General features: G+C 48.1%; 1 protein-coding gene and 1 long non-coding RNA gene across 2 annotated transcripts in view; one reads left to right on the forward strand and one right to left on the reverse strand.

Annotated features, from left to right (window-relative positions):
* The window catches only part of XKR6 (XK related 6), a 322730-nt gene that overhangs the window by 159225 nt on the left and 142663 nt on the right, over window positions 1–20842 (reverse strand). The gene's annotated exons all lie outside the window — the stretch shown is intronic.
* LOC109498880 lies at window positions 8131–11415 on the forward strand. Its single transcript, XR_002741720.2, has 2 exons — window positions 8131–8840; window positions 9840–11415. It is a non-coding gene; the product is annotated as an uncharacterized LOC109498880 (long non-coding RNA).

The raw sequence follows: 20842 nt of genomic DNA on the forward strand, positions 1-20842 counted from the left end.
TCCTCTGTTAAACAGGTGGAGGCGCCCTGTCACTGGCTGTTCTCAAACAGGGTGAAGGCAGCGCGGCCTGATTACTATTCCCAGGAGACTTCGGCCTGCTTATTTACGCGTTTACTGAGAAGTTCTCTATTGACATTGCTGTAATTTACACTTCCCACCAGTTCCCGGGTCCCCGATCCTCTCTGTTCTCCTTGTTGCTAAACTACAGAGCTGCTTCAGACTGCCAGCAGCTCACAAGGCTCTTCTGAGAACTACTGAGTAAATATTCCCCCATGTTCACGGGAAAATGGCTAAAGAGCAGGCTGGAGTTTCTTTACAAATAACTAGGCTCTGGGGATGCCCGGGGGGCTCAGTCAGTTAAGCATCAGACTCTTGGTTTCGGCTCAGGTCATGATCTCACAGTTCCTGAGTCCGAGCCCTGCTTCTGACTCTGTTGTCAGCAGGGAGCCTGCTTGGGATTTCTCTCTCCCTCTCTCTCTGCCCCTCCCTTGCGTGCTTGCACGTCTGTGTGCTCACTCACACGCTGCCTCTCAAAAAATAAATAAACATTAAAAAAAAATAACTAGTCCCTTGACACTTGGTTGAGAGATGTACGGTTAGCCCAAAGGCAATTCCGCCAAGAGAACCACTGTCATAACAGCACCCCTCTCTGCCAGACCCCAGCTTTCCTGTGACAGGGCATCCGGGCCATGGAGTTCACAGAAACAGCCACATCAGTGAAACAAGTAAAATCTCAGTTGATCTGAAACCGAAGGTTACTTGTACTCTTTGTGACCCAAAGACATTAACTCCTTCCCCACGCCCCAACAGCCTCCTGTGTATCTACCTTCTTGCCCCTCTCACCTTCCCAGGCTCCAGGCAGGTGATCAGCTGGGAGGATGAAGCTTTCTACACATCTCATCACGTCTCTTAACTAAGCAGCCCTGGCCTCACTTCTCCCTAGCCAGGCTGGCTCCCACTGTGCCGAGGAACCCACTGGCCAGAGGGACCCTGCCCACTTTAGTGCCCACCAGCCCACGCCTCATCCCAGACTGTCTGACTCCCCTGTCCTCCCCTCCCTTCCCTGCCAGAGTGTCCCTGCTGGCTGCACCCAGGCCCCTTCAATCCCAGAACAAGAAGCAACCACCCTACCTTCTGGAAGCACAGCTCAGGTCACACCACTGCTTGGAAGCTTTTCTTGGTGCCCCTGGTCCCAACCTACTCACATAAACATTTTCCTGCTACTCTCCCCACTTCACAGAACCTGTTTTCCACCCAAACTAAGCAACAAACAATGATAATGTCAATTATCCTATATGGCACCCCCAGTATTTTCCATCCCCTGTTACAACTGTCTTTATCTCACTGTCACTGTCTAACTCAAGTATATGTTTTATTGACTTCTCATAGTTTCCATCTCCCTGCAATGTAAGCTCTACAAGGGAGGGATTTTTTTAATGTTTATTTTTTTATTTTTGAGAGAGAGAGAGCATACATGCACAAGTGGGGGAGGGGTAGAGAGAGGGGAAGACAGAGGATCCTAAGCGGGCTCTGCACTGACAGCACAGAGCCTGACGTGGGGCTCTAATTCACCAACTGCGAGACCATGACTTGAGCTGAAGTCGGACACTTAACCAACTGATCCACCCAGGAGCCTCCAAGGGAGGGATCTTTGTCTGTTTTGTTCAGTGCTATGAAACACAAAGGGCCGGGCACACAACAGGGGCTTAAACATCAGGCTCTGAATGAATGAACAATGAGAAGTTCCATGTGTCCAGTGTTCTCCCTACACCTGCATTATCTTGGTTCATCTTTGCCATAGCACCTAAAGGTAGGTACTTTTATTCTCTTTACCTGTGCAAGAAAGTTCCATGAATTCCCAAGGTCACATAGTCTGGATGCGGTAAAGCAGGAGCACATGGTAGTTTTATCTGGCTAGACAGTCCCTGTGCATGGTGGGGTGACGAAGGACCCAGGCCTGACTGACCCCAGCGCCCAAGCTCATAGATGTCACTCTCTGCTCCAGAGCCCTACACCCCATAGGCTGCCTCCCGAGCTTTCCATCCCCCTCTAATCCTCAGTCCTAACCTTGCCCACCTTCAACGTCTTCCTGTCTACACCACTTCCTCCATGAAGTTGTCCCTAATCCCTACTGCTGGGCCTGGGCTTTTTAATCACATTTTAAAAAAAATCTTTTATGATATGCACATCTATCTTCTACAACTAAATGGTGAGTTTTTGAAGGCACAATGCATGGATCTGAATCAAAGCCCAGAACACATGCAGCATCTCACAAATAATGAACTGCAATAAACACTTGTTAAATGAATGAAGGGAAAGAAAATAGCTTTAAAATTGCTTTGTCTGAGCTGATTGAACCATAATGGAGGCAGTGCCTAATAGATTTTGAAGGCAGAAACAGATATAGATGAATGGATAAAATATAGAGAGAATTTTTCATAAATATACCTAATACTTTTTCAGATTTTCATATATTCAAATTCACTCCACTGTTGAAATGTTACTAAATAAGCTCTTAAAAATACTTAGACTCTTGTTTGTAAATACTGCCATGCATGACACTAACCTTCCTTTTCGACATCTAGGTATTTTAACCCTAACCTTCCTTTCCAACATCCAGATATTTCTCTCAAGCTTAATCTAGGTATCTCTTAATATATTCTATATATAATGTTATCTATATAGTATATGTAATATATATTAGTATATTATGTATTCATGCATAGTGTATTAATAGAAAATTTGAGTTACCAATAGACTGGAGACATTAAAAAGAGAGTTTGCTACTCACAGATCCCAATAAAAGGGGGTAAACCAAGCCACAGAGGGCCACCTGAAGCTCTGGGGTCAGTCAGAGGCAGAAGGAGAGGGGGAATCTGTGAGCAAAAGTTTTTATTGTTGTTTCTGCAGCAAAGAACAGCAAGGCAGGGTAAGCAGGCTTAGGGTTGGCTAGCCCGAATAATTTGGGTGGGTCCTGGCACATAGGAAGTGTCCCTAGTTGTCTGGTACCTAGCCCTTGGGTGATTATCCTGGACCTGGAAAGTCTCTGAAGCCAATAAAGGAGGTGGCTATGTCTGAAAAGTACACTAGCTGGTGAGTTGTTTGCTCTCTCTAGGAATTGTCCAGCTCTGGGAGGGGCAGTCCCTCCCAGGTCAGCAAGGCCTCAGATGTCAAAGCATGAGACTACACACAATAAATGACACACACAGTTAACACAGCCCAGCTGAGGGAGGCTACGCCCTCTGATTCAAGGAGCTGGTTCATTAGATCTGGGCCTTCAAACTTCTTGTCACACCAGGTCTGGGGCTCATCCTCCTCCCGGAAAATGGTCCCCCACACCTCCATTTCAGGACGAGACCCTGCTAGTTCACATAGCTGTCTGTAACCCCCAGGCAACCTGTGGGGAGAAGCAGAGGCTCAGGGAGGTGGACGGACTCACCCGAGTCCCCTGGTGGAAGGCAAGGCTGGGTTCTAACACAAGACTAGTGCTCCTAGAGATGGTAAGCTGGATGGCACAGTCTAGAGTCCCTTTGTGGAATCTGAGACTGTCGGGTGGGAAACCCTGGAAGTGTATCCAGCCCAAGTCCCTTGCTTTTCGGAAGAGGAAAGGGCTGAGAATGATTCACAGGATCCGGATCAAAGTCTAGATCCCCTGCTAACCCATGCTGTGCTCTTCCCACCCCACCCCCTGAGTTATTCAACAGAAGCTTATTATTTTATTAATCCTGGTATAGCCCTCATCATAGTTGTCTCCATCATCATCTCCCTGATTTTCATTTGAATGGAAAAACCGAACTCCTTTGTCCCTAATGCAATAAGGAAATACTTACAACCCCCAACCCCAGATGGAGACTGGATTTTTAAAAAACCAGGGCAGGCAACCAAGATCCTTGGGGGTTCAACTGGTCTTAAGATCTGATTAAAGCCCGCATCTGAATGAGCAGAGCTTCACGTCAGAGAAGGAGGAAAGAAGTGAGCTCAAAGGCGTGTGGAAACCCAGCCCTCCTGAGCAGAGGCCACAGAAGCCCCTGGGGCCAGGTGAGGGCCAGACTGGCTCTGGGCGCGGGGGACAGGGACAGAGTGAGGGGAGCACAGATTCAGATTTTTACCCACTGAAGGCTCAGAACTGTTCTCCAACCAGGCCATGAACTTCCATGTGCTGAGCTGTCAGCGCACAGCCCGACATGGGGCTCAAACCCAGGAACCACGAGATCATGACCTTAACCGAAGATAGATGCTTAACCGACTGAGACGCCCAGGTGCCCCAGTACACACTGTTTTTAATCAACACAAGTTCCCTGCAAGGTAGATGCTAGTATCCCCACTTTACAGACCAGGAAAGTGAGGCTCAGAGAGCTGAAGCAATTCCCCCAGAGCCCTTCGTCCAGCAAATGAGGCGGAATCTGGACCCTACCAGTTTTGCATGGATTCCATGCCTAAGGTCTATCCTGGTGGCCACGCTGCCTGGCTTTCCGGCTAAACCGTAAGATTTCTGAAGGCAGAGACTCTGGCTAATTATGGTTGGCAAATCCTCAGAGCTCAAATCTTTTTTTATTTTTTTAATTTTTTAAAATGTGTATTTAATTTTAAGAGAGCGTGAGAGGAGCAGAGAGAGCAGACAAGAATCCAAAGCAGGCTCCACGCTGTCAGCTCAGGGCTGGATGTGGGGCTTGAACCCACAAACCGTGAGATCACGACCTGAGCTGAAGTCAGATGCTCACCCGACTGAGCCACCCAGGCGCCCCTCAAATCTTTTTGACGGATGAATAAACAAACATAGGACCGGATGCATGGGTTGTGGGTGTTCCTTTTATTCTCATGACCAGTTAGAAGACTCGGTGGAATAATATACTGGGGTGACAGCTGACCTGCTGTATCAAAGACACCCCTAAAGGCAATGGCTCAAACAGAATATGATTTTGTTTCTCTTGCATGTCATAGTCCAGGGGTGTAGACAGCTCTGTTCAGAATGTAAAATGGTGTGGCCTCCTTGCAAAACAATCTGGCAACTTCTCAAAACGTTAAACCTGCATGTGGCCCAGCAGCTTGCTCCTAGTTCTACACCCAAGAGAACTGAAAACACATGTCCACACAGCAGCTTGTACATGACTCTTCGGAGCAGCATTATTCACAATAGCCAGAAATGGAGACAACCGAGTCGATGAACGGATAAACAAAATACAGTATACACACATACTGAAATGTTATTGAACCATAAGAATGAATGAAGGACTGGCACACGCTACACCATGGATCTATACCTTGAAAACATGCTCAGTGAAAGAAGCCAGACATAGACCAGATGCATAGCCCTAGATAACATTGAATGCTCTGTGCCTCAACTCCCCCATCTTTAAGTTGGTATGGTAACATATGTAATACATTTTGATGTAATTAAATGACATGATGTGCATTAGGAGCTAAAATGAAGGCCTGGCACTCTACTACAGCACTAGCTGTTATTACTAATATCTGCAAGAATAAATGACCAAATGGAAATTGATTGTTGTGTAATTTACTGTTCTGGCAAAGATTCTTCTCTTGCCCAGCCCTCCACCCCAATCCATCCTTTCTTCCTTCCTTCTAGTCACACGGCTGCCCAGCTAGACCACATTTCCCAGCCTCTCTTGGCCATGTGACCAAACCTCCCCTTGATATGGAGCAGCGGTGACACATGCACCAAAGTGGGAAAAACACACGGCTTCTCGCTTCTCCCCACTGGCTGGGGAAGGCAGCAGGGCAGCACCCTTGAGGACCATGGTTGAGAAAGGCAGAACTGACCCATTAGACTTTGTCCTGATAGGATGGCTTCTTTTTTTTTTTTAATTTATTTTTTAAATTAAAAAACGCAAGTGTACAATTTAGTGGCTTTTAACATATTCACAAAGTTGTGCAGCCATCACCACCATCAAATTTAAGAATATTTGGGGCGCCTGGATGGCGCAGTTGGTTAAGCGTCCGACTTCAGCCAGGTCACGATCTCGCGGTCCGTGAGTTCGAGCCCCGCGTCAGGCTCTGGGCTGATGGCTCAGAGCCTGGAGCCTGTTTCCGATTCTGTGTCTCCCTCTCTCTCTGCCCCTCCCCTGTTCATGCTCTGTCTCTCTCTGTCCCAAAAATAAAATAAACATTGAAAAAAGAAAAAAAAATTAAAAAAAAAAGAGTATTTTTATCGCTGGGAAACCTGGGTGGCTCAATCACTTAAATGCCCAGCTCAGGTCATGATCTCACAGTTCATGGGTTCGAGTCCCGCGTCAGGCTTTGAACTGAGTGCAGAGCCTGCTTGGGATTCTCTGTCTCCCTCTCTCTCTCTCTGCCCATCCACTCCTCAAAAATAAATAAATAAACATTTTTTTAAAAAGAATATTTTTATCGCTCCCAAAAGAAACCCTATATCCGTTAACAGTCACTCCCCATGCCTTCCCCCCAGCCCCTGACAATCACTAATCTGCTCTCTATCTCTATGGATTTACCTGTTCTGGGTATTTCCTGTAAATGGGATCATACAGTTCATGGTCTTTTGGGGCGCCTGGGTGGTTCAGTCAGTTAGGCATCCGACTCTTGGTTTCAGCTCAGGTCACAATGTCACAGTTCTTGAGATTGAGCCCTGCATTGGGCTCTGTGCTGACAGCATGGAGCCTGCTTGGGACTCTCTCTCTCTCTCTCTCTCTCTCTCTCTCTCTCTCTCTCTCAAAATAAATAAATGAAGTTTAAAAAATACATGGTGTTTTATGCCTGGCCTCTTTCACTGAGGATAACGTTTTCAAGATAGATACCCACGCTGTGGCGTGTGTCAGTCCTTCATTAAAGCTTTTGTTCTCCTTGATGCTACTGCACACCCCCCGGCCAGTGCTTTCGCTGGGTGGAACTAAGTCGCAGGCACTTAAGCAAGAGCTTGGCCAACTCCTTTTACCAACGACAGCTTACTCTCTTGAACTTTGGTGGGTATCAGAATCATCTATAGAGCCTACTGAAACTACGAAGACCTGTCCTTCTGCCAGCTCAGAAGCTCGAGGCAGGGGCACAGAGGGGACATGTTGCAAAGCTCCCACAGGTGGTCAAGTGTGGGACCAGAGTCTGAAACACTGACAAAGCCAACGATCAGCCGAAGTTTGCCCACATGCTCAGAGCACTCAGTGGCCGGGCTCCTCTGGCTACTCCCTGGTCCCTCTCATACTCCTGTGAGGCTGGTATCCTCCTCATGATACACTTGATGAAGCAGAGACTCAGACAGGGAGCTGGGGCCCCAACTTGCACCTTCTCTCCTGTACGTCCACAGCTCTGACGCATCTGTGACACTCTCCGGGGACAGACACCATGCACTTGTGACCTGCTTCAGGCGCTCACAATGCCAAGAATCAGCCTCATCCAACAATCATGAAGACAGATCGCCCTCACCAACGGTGTGATTACTCGCCTCCTTTCTGCCATCTCCTCGGACCACTGGATCTCAAGCCTTAACCAGGAGTCATCTGGAGAGACTGCTAAAAATACAGACTCCAGAGTTTATCCCCTTCTGATACAACGGGTCTGGGGTGTGGCCTGGAATTTGTATTTTATTGTACACTCCAGCGTCATCTCAGTTTGGGAACTACCTTGGGGATCATCTAGTTCCGCCCTCTCATTTTATGAAGGTGGGAATACAAACCCCGAAGGGGCTCACCCTGTGCATTGAACCCTTAATTGCCCTCTACTACTCTCAGAGCTAATTCCTCCCCTGTTCCAAATATTCAGAAAGTGCCCTTACCTCCACCTGGGGCAGTTCTTTCCTATCCTCCTCCAAACTTCGCCTAATTGCTGCCCATTCTGTCAACCCCCACAGCACCTCCTCCAGGCAGCCTTCCTTGATCCATTAAATGAAACCACAGTGACCCGTTTACTTGCTCGTCTCCCTTCTATGTCGTGAAGGGAGGGATCACCCGGTCCTTGCAACACTAGAGATCTTCGTTGAATGAACAAATGAACGAGTGAAATAAACAGAAGGAGCACCCCAGGGCCCGCCGGGCTCACGCTCCCAGTCTCCAGCCTCCAGATTGCAGGAGGAGGTGGGACGGTGTCCCTTGGGCCTCGGGCACTGGGAGGCGCCATCGGCCCCGCGCGTCCGCGTCGCAGCGGAGAGGGAGGGACCGCCGGGCGGGCAGCTGCGGAGCCATCTGCTGCGCAGGCGGCGGCGCCCGCCCCAGTGTTTGTTTACAAACCAGACTGCGCGCGCGAGAGAAACAGCGCTCGGCTTCCAGGCGCGCCGTGGCCGCTGCCAGCCCGGGAGGAGGGGCGCCGGGGACCTGGGTGGGCGCCGCGTCCCAGGCCCGCGCGGGGGGCGCGGCCAGCACGTCTCCGGCCCGTCCGCCCGCCCACACCCCCACGCCTGCGCTCACCCCAAACCCGCCCGCGAAGGCTCGCCCTGCAGTTCGGCTCCCGCCCCAACCAGCGGCACCTACGACCCCATCTGGAAGGCAGGCCGCGGGAACCCTCGTGTCTGTGTTATTAAGGATTACAGGGGGTAACGCACGCGGCGGCACTTACTACACAGAAGCTATCGTCGTATCGCCGTGGGTGATTGGATGAGCATTTTACAAAATGTCTCTCTAGTCCAGTTTCCCACCCAACTCAGGAATCCCCTTTCAGACAGTCCCAGGTACAGACGATGAGTCCTGGATTAAAATTCATTAAGGGGAAAAAAATCATTTTGAAAAAATCATTCTGATGCGAGTGCGTTTCATGCAGCCGCAAGCCCCGGGGCAGGCTCAGAGCTTGGCGGGAGCGGGTACAGACAACGCTGAATCACGTCGTGCCAACTCCACCCTTAAGCGCAGGTCTCCAGGGACCTGGCTGCCATCCCAAAGGTAAAGGGCGGTCACTCAGGCTCACAAGAGCTTTGGGCTAGTGGAGGGACACCAACTGGGGGACAGAGGCGAGCTGGCAGCCTTTCCTCCCTGCCTCTACGGCAGACCTCCCCTAGCCGGCACCTGTGTCTGGATCTCCTGCTTCTTCTGGAAGCCTGTGGAGCCTTGATGGTGCCAGAGCTCCCGCATGAGATGGAGCTGCTCCCCCTACACTCTCCAAGGGATGGTGGTGGGAAGTGCCTGTCCTGGGTTTTCAGTGCCCAGGGGCTTGCTTCTGTACAATTGGTTTGTTTGGATTTTTTTCCCCCAGGTGTAAGCATTGAAGAGGTTACAAAGTGATGACAAAGAGTTGGTCACCGTTTCTGTCCACAAAGGAACTCCTATTCTAGGAGGCGAGGGAGACAAATCGCAGGAACTACACCTGCCTGCTCTGTGCCAAGGACTAAGTTGGTGCTTCTCTTGTAATCTATTCAGTAAATACTTTTTGCACCATGAACTGGACCCTGAGGATGGAGCAGAGCACAAGTCTTGTAGTCAAGGAGAAGCAATTAAAAATAGTCACTGAATAAACACATGGGTTAGGGCACCAATCCCCCACGCTGTCAAAAATCCACGTACAACTTTTGACTCCCCAGAAACTCAACTACTAATAAACTACTGCTGACCGGAAGCCTTACTGATAACGTTAATAACCAATTAACACATTTTTATAGGTCATATGTATTACATACTATATTCTCACAGTAAAGTAAGCTAAAGAAAATAAAATGTTACTAAGAAAATCATAAGGAAGAGCAAATACACTTATAGTACCTTACTGTATTTATCGAAAAAAATCCATGTATAAGTGGGCCCGTGAAGTTCAAACCCACCTTGTTCAAGAGCCCACTGTAACCTCAGTGACAATCCATGTGCCATACGGGAAATACCTCTTTCAGTCTTGACACTAACGCTATTTATGACCCTGAATGGTAAACATGATTATCTCCCATTTTACAGATACGGAAAAAGAGGCTCAAAGAGAAGAAACAACTGGACCAAGATCTCTGAGCCAAGGTTTGGAGGCAGGACCAAAGCTGGAGTCCTGACTGCAAATGGCCACCGAGGGGAGGGGTTGGAAATGGCCCAACTCCCAGTTCCCGATGGAAACAGTGGGGCTGTATAGCCCCACGTTCAAACCGAGAATGGCAAAGACTCTGCTGAGGCTAACGTGGACTAGGGCTATACTTGGAGAGCCCTGTTTTTAAAATTCTGAGCCAGTAAAAATGTGAACAGACACTTGGACTAGGAGCCACCATCTGACAATTCCATTTGGCAGAAGCACAGGGCCATCGGGCCCACCCCCAAGTCTGCGTAGATGCACAGAAGCCTCCCCCCATTCTCCCCCGATGCCAGCCCACATATTCATTTGCTCATTCAATGCACAGTGAGAAACCGTGCCTGAAGAACTCCAAACCCCAATCAGGGAGATGGAAACACACATCCCACACAAGGTTAGAGCTGGAAGGGCCCTGTCCAGGGTGCTATAGGAGCACAGAGGAGGAAGAAGCATTAAAAATCGGGGGAGCAGGTGGCCCAAGGGCAGGTTGAGCCCATTCAACTTTCTTGACCCAAAGGCGGAGGAGGGGGAGGGAGGCTGGGCAGAAGAGAGAAGACAGAGGAGAGTTGCTGGCTGGGAGAGCAAGGACTTCACTTGAGGCCCATTAAAACAAGGCTGAGTCGGTGTGCATGGGTCAGGCAAGGACACCGCCAGGATTAGATGCTGCTGCTCTTAGCTCCCCGGCCCGCATCCCTTGGCCGTGCTCCCCCCTTCTGAGGAGCAGGCAGGAATTGTAACGGGGTGAAACCAGGACAGCAGCAAGCTAACACACGCAGGGGAAAGCAATCTGAAAACCCAGAATTCCACGGGACAGACAGGCCAGGATAACCAGCATGCTGAGAGAAAACAGACCTGACAGTGGCCAGCAAGTCAGATCCAATCTGGAAGGGTGACAGGGCAGAAGAAGCTGCTTACACCTGGGCCATCCTGCGTCCTCCATAACTTGTGCCCAGGCTCGCCTGGCCAGGATCTTCTCCCTGGAAAGGCACTCTGCCTGGTGTGTACGAGGTGCTTTCTCTGCGCTGAGGTATGGGTTATCTGGAGAAATGCTCACTCATGTACCCAGGAAATCAGGGGAGTCCAGGCCAAAGAGTGGGGAGAAGCTTCAGGGTTTCTCAGGAGACCCAGGCGGTGAACATGTGATCTACAAGCCACATGTTTGTGGGCAGAATCACATTTCCAGCTAGGCTGATGCCTGGATTTGTGTGTTCCTTCACTTAGCCCCACTCCCCCCACAACCCCCCAGTCAGAAACCCGTGTGCAGGCACCAAGACTCTGGCTTTCGGAGATCAAGAGTCACGTCATCCTCACTGCCTCTCCGCTCTGTATCTGGTACAACATAGGATCCAGACAAAATGGGGATTGAAGACTAATTAAATGCACTAAAGGCAGAAAGCTTCTATTTAAAGCAATTTTGCTAAATCCTTCAAAAGAGCAAAGAATCCCACAGTAATAAACACAATTGCCCTCTCATGAGATCTGGTCTTAAAGTTTGAGTTCTGCTTATTTTATGGAACAAACTTTCTTTTAAATACTGTGACATCAGCAAGTATGTATTTACCAAAAATAAGGAGGATCCTTCCCTCCTCCTGAGCACACAGCCACACGGCATTTCCGAGCCTCCGTAGCAATCAGCGTGACAAAATTCTAGCCAATGGGAAGTGAGTGGAAGTGACCATCCCTTCCTGGCCTGGCCCGCAAAACTCTCCCACGGGTAACCAACCATATTCTTTCCCCATGTGCTGGCTAGAGATGGAAGATGGAGAAGCCTGGGTTCTTGAACCCCCACATGGAAGGCTGCCCATGAGTGACCCCACTGTACTCTTATATGGACAGGAAATAAATTTAAATCCTGTAAAGCTACCAACATTTTGGCATTTATGGATCACAGTATCCAACATTAGCCTAACTAAAAAAGCACTTACTATGTGCACAGCACATGGCAAGCCAGGCCAGGGTAGGGCATGCACAGGTAAGAGTCAAGTATGAAGATGCAGGGAGGGGGCCCATGCTTGGGAACACCCACAGAGACATTTGTCTCAGTGCAAATTTGTCCCCCCCCCCACCATCCCCAGCTGCAACTTGGACCTGGCCATGGACACTCACTGATCACTTCTCCTTAACGCTCCCCCTTAGTGACTGTTCTCCCAGACATTTGGACCTAACTGAGCACATACCCCCGCCTTTTTTTTCAATTAGAGACAGAGTGAATGCATCTCTTTCTGTCCAGATTTTTCCTTAAGCTAATAATTTTCCTTAAAATCTTCTGAACTTGCCGTCGGGTCTGACAAAAAGCTTACTGAGTGCCTTGCTCTAACCTATTTCACTCAACCTTCTAAAGTTGCCTTTTATAGCAAGGCGCACCAACCCTTCCATTTATACTGTGTTTTGGGCTCTGTCCCTTTCACGCATCACTTCTCCACGCGGCCTCTTCACGTCCTCCCACCTCATTCTCCGCCCTGCCCTGCTGCCGTTTCTTTCCCAAGAAATGCTTTCCCTCATCTTCCAGGCATTTCCTCCCTTCCCAGTACCCCAATCTCAACCCCACTTATTCTCCAAGACACATGTCCTGCTTTCAACTAGGAAAGAGAAGTTAAAACTTCCCCTCCGATGCTTGTTAACTTCTGCCTTAGTTAAGTCGAGCCATGTGGAAAACTAATTAAAAGTTAGTTGGTCATTGCCATTCTTACTCCCCTGCCTCCTGTGGTGGGAACCCCTTGTCTTCTGATCTCCCATGTCCTAAATTCTCTCATGCTAAGGAGGGGATAAAAGCCCCACTGTTTTTCAGGAAAAGAAGCAGAACAGTTTGTAAAGGAAATAAATTGCTGAGCCAAAAGTATATTACAAGAATTGTCAGGATTTCTCCTCCAGTTTCACCTCCTTAAACACTCCATTTTCTGCCATTGTAATAAATACACATCAACTTTTATCAAATCTTTTTATACATTTCAAATCCTTGCAGACTCCAGCCTTTCCTTTTTACCTCTGGGTATTTATACCCCTTCCACTACCAAATAGAATTGTAACAGCTCACAACAGAAGGCACAGAAATACCAAAATAACTTACAAAAGGCTGTGAGCCAATTAAGGAAGGGGTAACATCAATGGATCTGTGCATCTTAGACTAAGGATAGTTACTGTCATTGAGCATAAAATTGAGCCCTAAACTTCAATTGAAGTAGAGTTAATAACAAAGCAGGAAGGGAATGGGACAAAGATCCCAATGGTTAATATTAGAAAGCATACTGTACATGATTGACTTCTTTGTTACTCTTGTAATAAAGTCCTGGAAATGCTTCTAAAATATTTCTCTACTTCCTGCCTGTTTGCTAAAAGGATACGACACAGCATAACATTAAAAAATCATTACCATAAAAATAAGGACAAGAGACATGCTAAATGGGAATATATGTGTGGAAGCAGAAATAATTGTAACTTTCTTTTAAAAGCTAGACTCAAGGGAATGAACACACTTGAGTACAGAACTTAGCCCTGAGCTTCTGAGTACCCACAGCAAAAATGGAAATGTGGGAAGATTACTGAATTTTTCCTAACCACAGCTGCAGAGATGTGATTGCCTCCTAAGAACTATGAGAGGAAATTGTCATATGGGTCTTGTTATTTCCCTTAATCTTTAGAAAGAACTTTCCAAGGATTCTTATCACATAATCCTCAAATGCCTGGCATACTCCACTGTCCAATGGTTTCATCCTGTTATCAGCTCTCTCCCTCCAATGTGACTTCCCCTTATCCTTTGACTCAGTGTTTCCCGGTCATCTGGGTACCATGACCTTGATATGTGCCCATATCAGCCATACCAACTGTAGTCTTGTCTACATATTTTTTCTTTTTTTTTTTTATTTTTTTTTAATGTTTATTTATTTTTGAGACAGAGAGAGACACAGCATGAACAGGGGAGGGGCAGAGAGAGAGGGAGACACAGAATCCAAAGCAGGCTCCAGACTCCAAGCTGTCAGCACAGAGCCTGACACGGGGCTCGAACTCATGGACCATGAGATCATGACCTGAGCCGAAGTCGGATGCTTAACCGACTGAGCCACCCAGGAGTCCCGACATATTTTTTTCTTTAGTCACATTTCTACTTAATAAATTTTGTGTCATTCAGGAAGTCATTGTTTTGGCATGTGAGTTGCAGGATGTTTTCCCTAATACACATTAAATAAATGCCTGTAAATACAATACAATTCTTGAGAGTCTGTTAGCGCAATTCTGACGTCACTGGCTCTCTTTTGTGCCAAATGTTCCCTTATGAACTACTTAGGTCTCTGTCATCTTGCCCCTCCACCATGTTAAACTCCTGCTTCCTTTGGTACCCACTGCCTTCTCCATAAATTCCCCTGTGTGCACCCTGACATTGGCTTTTTCTGCTGCAAAGGTGTCTTGTGATTTCCATCCAGTGTCCTACCAGTGAATTCTTTAGCAGTCAGTAGACATTTTTGTCTGTAAAACAACTCCCTCTACTTCCCACCTTATGCTCATGGCAGACATGTCCCAGCACCTTGGACAGCCTTATGTTCCTGATCCCTGCCTTAAACTGGTTGGTAGCTGCTGGTTCTACACAGCCTATTTTCAGCCTCCATTTTCTTCTGCTCAGTTTCTCTGCTTCCCACCTTTTCTATGGCACCCTCAGAAATAGAAGACATGTTTGTCCTATATAAAAAGACTTGTTTTTGCACATAAGCCACAGGGTATCAGAGCATTCTGTACTAGCCACAGTTCTACTACTTACTGGCTCCATAACTTTGAGAATGTGGCTTAAACTTTCTGAGCCTCAGTTTCCACTTGTATCCAGTAGGGATGACATGGCCCAGACTGTCTCATAGTTACCGACTGAGACCATGGTGTTCAAAGTGTGGTCGTTAGCACCTCCTCCTTCTGTTTTTCATGGCCCAGCTCAAGTCAGCCCCCTGTCCCATGATCTACTCTACCAACTAAGGAGGCCACTCCTGTGAAGGGATTTTCCTCTGAAGCATGTGCACAGCACTTGAGAGTTTATACATCATTGTCTCATATACTGTCCTCTGATCCTCGCACACACACACAAATTGAGGTACGATTTCTCATCAGCCTTTGAGAGAAGGAAATCTAGACACATGCTGTAACATGGATGGGCCTTGAGGACATTAAGTGAGATAAGCCAGTCACAAAAAGATACATACTTCCACTTACATGAGGTATCTAAAGTAGTCAAACTCATAGGAACAGAAAGTAGAATAGTGGCTACTGGGGCTGAGGGAGAAAGGAATGGGAAATTGTCATTGAATAGGAACAAAGCTTTGTTTTGCAGGATAAAAAACTTCTGGAGCTATTGCACAACTATGTGAGTATATGCAACACTACTGAATGTACACTTAAAAATGCCTGAGATGGCAAATGTTATGTCACGTGTATTGTAGCACAATTGAAAAAATTTTTTTAAAGATATCCAACTATTACCATTTTTTAAAACAAAATATTATAATCACTGTGGCCGTTTTCCAGATCAGGGGGCTAAGACTCAGATAGGCTCACCTAGGACATGCATCCGGGTCTTCAACATCCTGACCTCAGGTTCCCCATTCCCAGTGCCCTGGAAGAAAGCATGAGCCACAGGTGTCAGCACACAGCAGCCCCTCAGGGCCCAGGGAAGGAGCCCCAGACCCTTCCGCCACAGCACAGGAAGCCTGTGGCCCTGGCCTTACAGACCCTCAGGCACTGCTGTCCTTTGCCCCCAAGACCAAGTTCGCTCCCCTCCACCTGGCTCCCACCTGCATCTCTCGCCTGCAACATCTTCACACTCTGTGGATGTCTGGCCATTGCCACGTGGGCGGACTGGGGTGAATACAGTTGTCCACACAAGCCACATTTCTCCCACCTTGTGATGTGTAAACAGGTGCTCCCTCTTCCTGCTCTGCTCTCCCACTCACCTTGCCCTGTGTTCCTTCTACAGGACTCAGTTTAGCTGGTCCCTCTCAGGGAGCCTTCCCAAGTCTCCCACGTGGAATTAAATTGCCCTCTTCTGGGTCCCACTGGGCCTGCTTCTGGTCTGAGGTTGGTCACTCTGTTCTGCCATTGCCTCTTCCCTGCAGGCCTCTTCTCCATAGACCCTCAGCTTCCAGCGGCAGGAGCTAAGAGCTTCCCCACCTTACCTCCCGCTGTTTAGAGCCCTGAGTCAGTGGAATGGGATGAGGCTGCACAGGTGCATGTAGAAGTTGCAAAGAAAGAACAAGACCCCAGGTCAGGATGAATGTGGGGACAGAGTTGCTTGGTGCTGCCTCTTCTAGCAGAAGAGGTGGCTCATATAAGTAAGCCATGGATGGCCTAGGGTGCTGCTGGAGGCTGGCAGGGGATAAGAGAAGCAGCTGTCTGCGTGGGAAGCATGACACAAGCACTCAATTCATTTGGCTGAGGAGGATGTGGCTCTGACTCTCCCAGCAGAGGCAAGGGCAAGAAAGTGTGGGGGTGGCTTGAGGTTCTAGAATAAACCTGCACATGTAGTTTTGCTTGCATCTTTTTCCTGCATTCCCTCAAATTCCAGACACTTGGACCAGTCACTGTGGTGGCCTGGGCAGAACTCCCCAACCTGGGTGATCTTGACCAAGTCACTTCCTCTCTGAACATGAGCATTCCCTTCTAAAATCTAAAGAGTTGATGGGACTCCTGGGTGTTTCAGTCGGTTAAGAGTCTGACTCTTGATTTCGGCTCAGGTCACAATCTCATGGTTTGTGAGATTGAGCCCCGCATTTGGCTCTGTGCTGACAGTGCAGAGCCTGCTTGGGCTTCTCTCTGCCTCTCTCTGCCCCTCCCCAACTCGTTCTCTCTCTCTCTCTCTCTCTCTCTCTCTCTCTGTCTCTCTCTCTCTCTCAAAGATAAATAAATAAGCTAAAAAATAAAAATGAAAAATAAAGAGTTAAACTTAATGATCCCTGATGTCCCTTCTAGTATTAACGTTACATGATTATAAATATTTACAATATTTTACGGGGCTACTCTGCCGCATGAAGTGAAGGATTATTTGTCTTAGATATGAACCAAGCAACAAAAGATGTTTCTGTAAAGGTAAAGTTTCCCAAGATGAAAAAACTGCCCTCCACTAGGCTGCCTCTCCCCCTGGCTTGTTGGGGTAGAACCAGCTTGCTGTTTGCCAACATGCAGTTTCCTCTTATTCTTGGGCCCCAATCTCCAGCTTTCCTTGTAGCTGGATGTGGCCACATGGCTAGATCTAGAGAATACAATAGGAGTAGAAGTGGTATATGTCACTTCCAAGACAAGACTTAAGTGGATGAGCCTCTCCATATGCCACCTGGATGCAGGTGACAAGGATGGCAGATATGAAGCAAGTTTGGGTTGCTCCAGTTACAGAGGAGCATCACCCGCCAAGCAGGAATATTCACCTCCAACCACGCCATGATCAAGAAATGAACTTAAGTCACCAGGCTTGTGGGGTCTATTTGTTACTGAAGCTGCACCTGCACTAACTGATACATTATTGCACTTCTAACCCTGTATTTTTTACTGTCATATGACTGATGTCTGTCTGCCTGCCCGCCCTGCTGGACCCTGAGCTCTTTAAGGTCCAGAGTCAGGTTTTACTTCTCCTCGAGCCTCCAGGGTTTGTGTCAGTGCCTGACTCAATAGCAGCTTGTTTATTTGGAAAAAATGTCACCATTTGAACAGCCTCTTCTAGCTCATCTCCTCTTTATAGCCTTTGTGACTATCCTGGGTGGGGAGTCGGGGGACACTTACAGCTCCATCAGCTCGAACTATTGGTGATAACAGGGGCCTTGGTGAACATTCCCAAGCACAGGCAGCATGGGGGCATTGGAAGATGAGTGGAGTGGCCTTGGTTGCCCTGATGACTGAGTGAGGGGCATTCCTGGCACACAGTAGGTGTGGGCTGGGAAGGTTAAACATTCTTCAGGGGACAACAGTAGCTGCAATAAAATGTCCTGTTCAAATGCCATTACTGGCCTGATGTTGATGCTTATGATGTTGACACTTCCTGTGACATTTCCCATGGTTTCTTGCCCTCTTTGCCTTCCCATATGCTGAAAGCTTTCTCTCTTTTCCCTGCCTACTCCTCGTCTACACAGCGCCTTCTTCCTCCTTCTCTCCAGTAGCCTCTGTGAGGAGCTGACTGCTTCCAGCAGCCCTGACTTGGTGGCTGGGCCGAGGTCCTACACATGTGGGTTGACACGGGGTAGCATGGCCTTCTTGTCTGAACACAGACTGTCCAGCAGGACTTTCCCCCAGAGAAGGACCAAAAACAGCTCCCCGTTCCTAGCAAAGAGGTCAGCTGGAACCCTACAGGAGCCTACACTAACCCCCAGATGGGCTCCCATTGGTAAACAACCCACACTGGCTGATATGGGACCTTACTCCCTTTGTCATCCCCCCTCCACACACACACCCACACACACACACATTCATGGGCCACCAAAAAGCACAGTTATGTGCATTGTATCCCTGACTGCCCACCACACTGATCATAATTGATTTTGTCCTTCAAAAGGCATCTGATAGGCAGTTAACTCCTACTTTCACCCTCACTCCCTCCCACTCCTATATTCTCTCATCCATCACCCCAACCCAGACTACCACTTCTCAGCCAAGCAGTTACCCAGTGCTCCAAGTTTAATCTAACTTGGTGTCCCTAACTGTGGCTAACTTCCAAGAGCAACCACCTGGCCTTGCATGTCTGTCACCTCCTCTTCTCCATCAGCAGGGCTGGAACCAACACCACAGTCTTTGCCACCGGCTAGTTTCTGGAGTGTAGTGGTTGTCCCATTCACCTCACAGTCTTTGGCTTGGGGCACTTGGGTGGCTCAGTCGGTTAATCATTCAACTCTTGATTTTGGCTCAGGTCATGATCTCATGGTTCATGGGATCAAGCCCCGCGTCAGTCTCTGCACTGACAGAGTGGAGCCCGCTTAGGATTCTCTCTTCCCTCTCTCTCTGCCCCTCCCCTGCTCTCATGCATGCTCTCTCTCTCACTCACTCACTCAAAATAAATAAATAAAACTTTAAAAAAAATAGCTCTAGGGTTCCTCCTTAATGGAATAAATAGTAAAGGCCCACTGTCCTTCATGAGATAAGCATATTCTTCTCCCCTGAAAGATCTGGCTGAGAAATCTACATTTGGGAGGACCCTGCCCAGTCCTTCAGCCTTGACAGGTGCTCTGTGGTTCCTTCTCTGTCTGAAGCAGAATAAGCAGCTCCACTAGCCTCAACTCCCACTGGAGGAAGCCAACTCTTCCATCTGTCCCAGACTCTACCTGAAGCACCTCTCCTGCAAGGCCCTCCCTGGAGCCCTGCCTGGGGCTGATGTTGCCAGACAGAACTTCAGGGTCACATGGGGCTCAGATTGGATGGCTGAACTTATAATTCTTTCTCCTACACTTCCTCCGATGACTCCCCTGATGGGTACTTTTATGAGCCTGGGCCTCAAACCCCAATCACCACCTTCCCTAACCCTAAACCTGAATGTAGAGGCAAATTTCTCTAAAGTGCCATCAGTTCATTGACATTTCCCAGTGTTCCAGAGAGTAGTAATAAGAAAACAAAACAAAGGGGAGTGGGTAGAATTTTGGGGTCAAGGTTTTTTTACTGCAGAACCCCCCAAAGCTTTAACACATCAATGTACACCATGAATTTCCAAGAAGGGGAGAGAGCATATTTCCTCAATAATTCTAAAGGAATGTGCTTGCTAGATTTCACATACATATAATCAATCACTCTGTGGATTTAGGACCTATCTCTGGGTGGGATAAGAGGATCAGAGAGAGGCAAGTTGGGGTGCTAGTGGTGACAGCAGTAAAAAAAAAAAACCAGGTTGGGGCGCCTGGGTGGCGCAGTCGGTTAAGCGTCCGACTTCAGCCAGGTCACGATCTCGCGGTCCGTGAGTTCGAGCCCCGCGTCAGGCTCTGGGCTGATGGCTCAGAGCCTGGAGCCTGTTTCCGATTCTGTGTCTCCCTCTCTCTCTGCCCCTCCCCCGTTCATCCTCTGTCTCTCTCTGTCCCAAAAATAAATAAACGTTGGAAAAAAAAAAAAACAGGTAATGAGTGAGCAGACTAGTGGACACAGCTAATCCCATCCCCAAACACAGCAGCACCTAACTACTAGACCCCAACAGGAACTCAAACAGGATAAAAGTGTGACTATAAGGGTTCCTTACATTTAGGTAGCACTTTCAGCTTACAAAACACATTCATGGACATGATTCTATTTAATCCTCATAACATCCTCACATACTGGGCAAGGAAGCAAGAGTCCCCCATTTTATGGATTGGCAATCAGTTATTAAGTGGTTTGCTTAAGATCTCCCAGCTTAGTGCCTTTCTGCCCATTGCCTCTCGTCTCTCCTGCTGAAGCCACTAGACTTAGAGCATCTGGAGGGCAAGGATGCCAAGAAATGGATGAATGAATCAACCATCCATTGGAGTGCCATCCCAAGAGGCTCGATAATCACCGGCACACAGAGGCCTGGCTGTGACAAGGAGCACAGCACCACGGCTTTGGTGACCTGCTTGAGTGACCATCTCTTCCTGGCAAGTTCACCTCATACACTGGAACAGGATCATGGTAAAAGCAGAAGTTTGTTGTGGGAACCATGTCCACATTCTCATAGCTGGGCCCGGGTTGGGACAGTACAGAGAAATGGGTGCAAGTTTTCAGAGGGGAGGTCCAGCTGCTTTCCAGGCATGTGTTCATGGCTCAGCAGTTAGGGACACAGAGGTACTGAAAGAGACAAGATAAGCTCTGTTATGGGATAAATTGTGTCCTCCCCACCCCAAAATTTAAGTTGAAGTTCTAACCCCCAGCATCTCAGAATGTATTCGGAGACAGAACCTTTAAATTTTTTTTTAATGTTTATTTATTTTTGAGAGAGAAAGAGAGAAAAACA

Source organism: Felis catus, chromosome B1 (genome assembly GCF_018350175.1).
Source record: "Felis catus isolate Fca126 chromosome B1, F.catus_Fca126_mat1.0, whole genome shotgun sequence".
NCBI lineage: Eukaryota > Metazoa > Chordata > Mammalia > Carnivora > Felidae > Felis > Felis catus.